The following is an 8,263-nucleotide window of genomic DNA, read 5'->3' as shown; positions in this document are numbered from 1 at the left end:
CAGGCAGCTCTGGCGGTTCCAACACGGGAGCAAGCGAAAGCAAAAACACAGCGAGACAGAAAACAGCAGCCACTTGGAAAAAGAAAAAAATCATCGTATCTAAGGTTTTAGGAATAGTAAAATGGTATAATGTTAAACAAAATTATGGTTTTATAATGAGATGTGACAACCAAAAAGACATATTTGTGCCATTATGAAAAAGAACCCCAAAAAATATATCCCAAGCTTAGGAGATGGAGAATTAGTAGAGTTTAAGATTGTCCAAGGAAGGAAAGGTTTACAAGCAGCAGATGTCACTGGGCCTTGTGGTATTTCTGTGAAAGCTGTAAAAGGCAGTATATATGCAAAAAATCGTAGTCATGTTAGACAATATCTCCATTATAAGCCCCCCCTACAGTGTCCCTTTCCTAATCCCACCTTTCCCTTTTACCCTATATCCTATTACCCCCAGTGTATTCCCAATCTGTTTATTCACCCATGGTTTCCCTCACAAAACCATGCCTTTGCCAATTGTTTCCCCAAAAATCCCTTTCCAATGCTGAGTGGGGGATGACAAGGGAGAGAGAAAGAAATTAAATATTTTTGTTTATAGTTTCAACAAGTACAAATTGAAGAAACCGTCTCCTGCCTCAGTTTCCCCACAAAGCATGCTCAGAGAGTCCTGTCTCCCTTCTGTCATCCTTAAGATATTCCAGCAAAAAAATCAGTTTGGACATTTAAAGACTCAGGAGAGTAGCTTGTTTTGTTTTGAAACTGTCCTTGTTATCTCATGTTTATCCAGTTGTTTTCAATGTTAAGTTTTAAATCTCTTTTCTTACAAATAAATGGGTGAAGTGTTGGGGTTCCTCCCCCTGCCATGAGGTCCTGAGAGAGGGGCCCTGGGGTAGAGGCAGGGCCTACAGGGTTTCCCTACTCCCTGGTCAGCCTCGTTCCCCATTGGTTGTTTTGTGTTCCCCTGCTGGGAAGGACCCTCTGGTGCCGTGATTGAGCAGTTCCTCGGCAGTCGCCAATCAGACGGCTGGAAAAATAAACATCTCTGAAAATATCTACCAAGAATCGGTCCATATATTCTTTTCCATGGGCCTTGTTGTCTGATACACGTGTTGCAAGAATTACCACTGCAACACTTCCAGCTCTGTTTACTACGAGACTATCTTGAGGATTTCCATACTAGTGCTTTAGTAGGAGCTCAGAACATGAGTAGGAATCTGTATGTTTGGTATTCTGAAGATATTGAGTGTTTCACATGATCTAGTGATCATGATGGGGTAGTTGGAACTAGATGATCTTTAAGGTCCCTTCCAGCCCAAAGCATTCTATGATTTTATGATTCCACTTACTATAATTTTCCATTGATTCAAATGCATAGCCAGTATGTAGGGCTATGCCAACTTGCTTCTGTTCAAATACATATTTATATAACACAAGTGATTAATAGATTACAAGGTCAGAAAACAGCATGATAATTGCCTTCTTTAATCAGAGACCAGATTTTAAGACTTAGATCTGAGTCAATTCATGTCAAGCTGTTCTTCTGCCATATCTTTTGATTATTTTACAAAGAGATTACATATTTTTCCACTACAATCAACACCAGAAACACATTTAAATGTCTCCCTGCTTGCTTCTTATATCATCTGCTTTGTTGCAGAAATATGCTCTTGTTTCCTGCAACATTTCCTTCATGGGCCTGTTACTCCTTCTCAGATTAAAAATATCCTTTAATCTTGCTTTGTGACAAAGTAATGAACTTCCAGCACTGTCTTTATCTGTGCAGCATGCTGGAATTACTTTTTCTCTCAAATCTTAGGTTGCTTGGAATGCCAGTTACTTAACCTTAGGATAGGGCAACTAATAATGCTTTTCAGAATAGCGGCCTTCTAACCACCATCCATTCAGCCACCTTATCACTTATTCAGAGATACCTTCTGGACACACTCATATTCATTAAAATGTAACTTGACTTTTAGTCAGTTTAAAATCAAAAATGTGACGTTTATATTACAATAAATTATACTTTAACATCTTTTTTTTTTCAGCTTTAGCGAAACCAGTTTAAATATCACTTTCAAAACTGACATAAAAGCGCTATGTGTAAACAAGCTTGTAGTCATGTACAGCTGCTTCCTGAGAAATTTGTTTGAAACTCACTGCTGCTGAAAATGTAAGCTGGGTTTATTGTGCTTAATGAAAACTGGATTTATTTGTGCTCCTGTGTAGGCTCTGCTCACCCTAGGAAAATGTTGTATGCTGCACATCATGCAATAACTGGCAGGACTGGAGCCTTACAGAAATATGACAGATGAGGTGAATTGGTGGATTCAAGTCCAGTAATTTGTGAGCATCTAGCTGATGTACTTTTTCATTCCTTGAGAAGGTGTCTCAAGGGAGTTTGAGACATCTGTTGTGATGGATTTTTCACGGCAAATATCAGTCCCAACCAGTGAGTTATTTTCTGTATTTAAATTGGTTTTGGAATGACATATATTGCACTTACACAAATTTTGTCAGGGAAATCCGTTACAGTCTTATAAATTCAGCAAATGTTTCAGTAATTTTATCTTGTGTGCATATTCCACAATTTATTATTAAAACAAACATTGTTGAAGTCTGTGGTAACAAACTAAAATGACTTATTTCACTGATAAATAACTTCTGAACATTGAAGTATTTTCAAATTATACAGTACAGATCACTTATTATCTGGTTGTACATTTTTATTTTTGTTAGAAGGGCTCTTTTTCCTATATTAAACATTAATTCAGCACTTTATATTAAACTATTAAGGAAGTAATCAAGAATTATTGCCAAGATTAAACAATCATTATGCAAAGTTATAGGTGCAGTACTTGGAATGATCAGTAATTTTACTGTTTTGTCTTTAGTTTATGTCTGTAGTAGATAAGATATCGACAATTGAAAGGGCCATCTTTTTAAGAAAAAAATTTAAAGCCAGTTCTCTAAACTGTGATGAATCAGAAAAAAGTACAAATAACATAGAGCTCTAAACTATAAGCTTCTCCTGTGGTCTGTTCTTTCCCTGTTCAAAAGGACATGAATTTAAATCTGATCAGGATCTTCAGTATAGTACTTTACTGCTGCATAGGGAGTAAGAGACAATTTGGAAAGAAGGGAAATTTGCACAGTCTGTTAGTTTTCTTTGATGTTTTCTACTAGTTTGGATTTTTATGGCAATGCTGCAAATCACACAGCTGACAAATGAACTGTGGAATCACTACAAGTTAGAGTTCATGAATATTCATTGGCTCAATTACTACATCAAGAATGAAAGCTTGGTAGGTTTTAGTGACAGTGTTGCAGCTGTCTTCCATATTTGTACAATAATATATAATCAAACTAATGAATTCTTTGTCTTGATAATATTTTTTCTATTATGCTGTTGTGATCCTTAATGTTTCACGTATGGTCCTCTGCAATACACGATCTAAGAGCTCCATTCTTATTAAATTAAATGGAATCTTACTAAACCAACCATCTATGAAGGTGTTTTACACATCAATTTAAGATTCTCAGCCTTGGGCAGTGTCCTAGATGAGTGCCCAACTTAAGTTATAGCTAAGGCTAGAAATCGAAAGTCAAAAACGCTTACTTGATAGGAATATTTAAATAAAACATCATGGAACATGGCCAAGTGTACAAGTGTTCTCTTCAGTTTCCTGCAGTTGAATAAGGCCAGATTCCTCTTCAAGGTGCTGGAACTGTGTGCTATTACAAAGTGGTCTAGGTTGTAGCCACTGTAAGACATCAGACCTAAAAGCACGAATGCCCATTTTCTTGATGAATGGAACCTTAAAAATTTCATCAGTGATGACCCCAGTGCATCCTAAACAACAAAGTATTTTCTCAGTCAACAGCCAAACCAACAATATTTTCTCTTACAGAGGATTGAGAACAGCAGTACTGTAAAGGAAGCTATCAGCAAATGTCTTTATACAGGCAAAAACTGTGTTTTGGGCAGGCTAGCAGAACAAAGGCTGGCTTGGTGTATACACTCAAAGTTACCACCTTCAAGCAGTGTTACCTTGTAGTGGTAGCATGCCCACTGTTCTAGTGTGTAGTACTGCCCTTACTGTCACACCTGTGCAAATCCCTGTGACAAGGCACGTCTGCTCTCGTGTGCGGCGCTGCTTCTGCAGCTGCCTGTGTCAGTACCTGTCAGTTCAGCTATCCTGTCTGTCCTAAACAACACCTGAATTGAACTCATGCTGGGAAATAGGAAAATAATACCTCAGTCTCCAAAACAAGTTAGTATATTTATCTAGTCTTCCCTCACACTGGCTCCCTCCACAGCAGCTCTTTGCTGAACTATGTTAGTAGTGGAAGTAGTATAGTGGGTAGCCCTAGTCAACAGAATCAACCAGGGTTGACAAGGTAGGATGTGTCTATGGTCCAGCGTTTCCTAGTTTAGGCAGTTTCTATTTAGGTTCAGGCTCAGAGATCCTGGAGAGTAGTAGGCTGATCTCAACCAAAGAAGCTTTGTTGGGTGCTTGGTGCAATGAGTAACAGCTCTAAACTGCCTTGGGCAGTGACCCCCTTATTCGTGGAGCATTTCTCAACCCTTTATCAGCATGACATGCTGTGTCACTATCTTACAAATAAACATTCTCCATACATTATTCCAGTATAGTATGCTACTGGTGTGTTAACAGCACCTGAAAGCAGCCACTACAAAAACGAAGACAGTATATTCATGTTTCACATGTATCACTGCTCAGACTGGTTCAATTTCTTTTGCTTTTAGACTAATGATGTTTCCAATTCAGTAGTGTGTTGAAAATGGCCTGTTTTGCTAAAAAAGCCGGAAGAAAACAAAAGCAGACCGTATTCTGTGTTTATATGGAGCTAGCTGAAATCTGAAAGGCAATAACAAAAGAAGAAAATTGTATCTTTGCAAACAGCTAGAACATAAGGTGTTTAACTTAATAGTTTCATTTTTGGGGGACATGATATTTTCTTGAGCGCAATAAGGATTGCATTTAGCTTGCAATTTAGCGGTGGCAAGTTAAACGTGAGTCTGCAGTGCCCTGGAAGCCAGGAGGGCCAACCATGTGCTGGGGGCATCAAGCACAGCATCGCCAGCCAGGCAAAGGAGGTAGCTCACAGAGAATGTGCCCTAAGACACAAAGAAAATGCTTAGAAACAAGATTTCTTGAGGAATACAGGACACATCTTTCATGTACAACTCTGGTAAATCCAAGCAACATTTATCTGTAGTCTGAGTAAATTCCTTTGAAATGCTTAACTAGTCACCAGGTGAATCCATAATTAGAGCTTACTACTATGTCAGCAGCAAGAGGCATCTCCTTTTAACTTCTGATTGCAATGCACACACTGTGAGACAGGACTCTTGGAAAGATGGATGTATTTTTTCCTGCCCTCATCTTCACTAGCCACAAACTTTAGTGTACATCATACTGTACTTATCTACCCCCTCCCCACCTGAGCACACATTTTTTTCTTTTGATTTTTAGAGCGGGGCACCTTTCAGGACATGTAGGAGAAGGGTGAAAACTGCTGCAGATTACGGCCTTTATGCATCAATACCAATGTTAAGATGACCTACAAAACAATATGATTTCAGGAGCTGTATTATATTTAGGTGATGACCTAAATCAAATGCCTGCTATTAGTACTGGCTTAGAAATACAGGAGGAAAAGAAAGGGTTCTGCTAGTTCTGCTAAAAACCCCAATGTAAGTACATTTAATTTCAGCTATGAGGAGTGTTGTGTCCTACTCACATCTTGAGTATTGTTTGAAATGGGAAGGACATGGGGTTTGAATGGATACAAAGGCAAGCACAATTATTTAGGGACAGAACAATTCTCTTATGAGAGAGAAACTAGAAGGAAAATACCTAAATCTGGACTGGAAAAAGCTGAGGAGAGATACTGGTAATTATTACAAAAACATGAAGGTTGCGAATAAAATGGATACAGAGCTGTTATTGATTGAATTTTACAGTATACTAAAAAGGAGTAAGGAAAAGTTAAGAGGAAATTGATTTTAAAGAGATGAAAGAAAATCCTAGTTTACACACTAGGTAGGGAATTAAAAAAAAAATTTAGCACAGGATCTTATGAAGGCAGTGGGAAGATGAATTGGCTAAATGTGTGGAAAACGTTTATAAGATGTACTAAAGGCAACAATCATGGGTGTGCTGCCTAACAGCTCATTCTAATGACTGCATGTGCTAGGTGTGAGGGGAGTGGACCCCAAACAGTGTCAGGCTTGTATGCACTGTCTGAACAGCATTTTCTGCTGCTATGACATAATGCTGAGCAAGGTAAAGCAATGCTTAGGGCCCGTAGAGCTTTTCTTAGCCCTTATGGTCCTCTGCTCTGGGTTATTCCTTTAATTTCACTTTCTATCCTTCTCTTCATACAGTTTGCCTTGGAGTTTGTTGTTATTCCAGTCAAAAAGTAATTAAAAATACAGAGGCTTATTAAACAGAATAAAATAGATAAAAGCTATGGACTTTTGCAGGGTTTTCAACAAAATCATGGATCTTTCAGAAAATGCAAGTTAGAGGCTAAATTACTGATGAGCTTAAGCTAAGGTTTGTGCTGTAAAAATAAAAATGTTTCATTTTTAGGATATTGTTAAGATTCTGTGACTTGCATCACGTAGTTGTCTATGCCTTTTATTAGCTAAATGAATAAGTAGTTGGACCTGTACCCATTTGAGGGTGTGTTTTCAAAGGTATGTTACATCACAATATAACTGGGCTACCCTGCAGTGCAGGTTACATCTTCGCAGATAATAGGTTTATTATTGTTGGGAGTGTGGTATGTAAGAGTAGCACTTTCTTCTGGGATGTACAGATGGATAGATGGATTTAAAAAAAAAAAAAAGAAAGAGTAATGTAGGGACGGACGGAGACGAGAGATCTCTATAGTCAGATCTTGGAACATGCGGTTTATTGCAAAGGGCGTGGGTACAGGGGCACTGCTTAGAGCTGCAGCTGGCAGCTCTGAGCAGGCCCAAGAGAGCAAGAGAGTAAGCAAGTAAGTAAGGAGAGAGAGAGAGAGAGAGTGTAAGAGTGTGCGAAGAGTAAGAGAGGAATAGTGAAGTCTTGGTACAATACAATAAATCATCTTCTGTACTGAATATTCTAATTGTCACTAACCAATCTAATACAAGATACAAATCCTATAGCATTTACATACAGCCTATAAGAGTTCTTATATTACCATAGAGTGTTACATCTTAACTTCTAAAAACTACTCTTTGGACCCCTTCTGCTGAGCTAGTAGGGTCTGCTCTGACCCTTGGACCTGCTTGCAAGCAGAGGGTATTATTCCATCAAGAGGGGATTACCTTCAGTCGGCCATACCATTGTTTTCCAGTTGTTCAGTAACTAAGATTTGGTATTTCAAAAGTGGCCTTCATTTCGATGTCACCTGTAGTTTTCATATTCCCAAAATCTTTTGTCAGGCAATCATATTTATAAGACTTTCCTGTTTCATCTTCCCCAACAGAGTAAGAAAGAGAAATGTTGGAAACAAACTGTACTGGAGAAGGATATGAATTCATAGACTGTTCATGTTGGATCTTCTGTTCTTACTGCCTCCTCATTTATAACATTCATTGAGAGATGACATTTTAAAAGACATTAACATTAATGTTGTGGATATTTCAGCATGTTTAATTGAGTCAAAATATCTCTTGAAGTAAGTCATTCTACTTTGCAAAACAAATTTGAGAATACATTTCTTCTATATATCATATATCATATCATCTTCGATAATAATTTATTGACTTTGACAATTTTAAGTCCTACTGTAAAATTCACATTACTCTGCTACCAAATAAACTTCATTTCAAGTTAGAGGAATAAACAAAAGCAATTTGCCATATCCACGTAAACATCTATCTCCAAAACGAATCATTCACCAGCTTAGTAAGAAATACTCTTGGAAACTATTCCATGCAGCAGATGGCAGCAGTAGTAAAATGGTGTAGCAAGGAGATGATTGCATCATGTCTAATTTTATGATCTTTAATATAGTGTAGCTCAAATAGTAAAAATAAAAACTATTAAAAGAAAACAGAGTTAAATCCTTTATTTCTGTCTTGATGATGTTGGTGTCAGCATTTGTTGTCATTAATAAGAGAAAATTATTTTCATACATAGTTTATAAATTCATGGCTTTAATTACTGTGGTTTTCACTACATAAAAAGATCCCTGAACCTTCTACCCTGTAAAATTTGTATTTTTCTTTGAAAAAATGAAATAAAAT

Source organism: Corvus brachyrhynchos, unplaced genomic scaffold (genome assembly GCF_000691975.1).
Source record: "Corvus brachyrhynchos isolate BGI_N302 unplaced genomic scaffold, ASM69197v1 scaffold142, whole genome shotgun sequence".
Taxonomy (NCBI): domain Eukaryota; kingdom Metazoa; phylum Chordata; class Aves; order Passeriformes; family Corvidae; genus Corvus; species Corvus brachyrhynchos.
Note: the sequence above shows the minus strand (reverse complement) of the source record.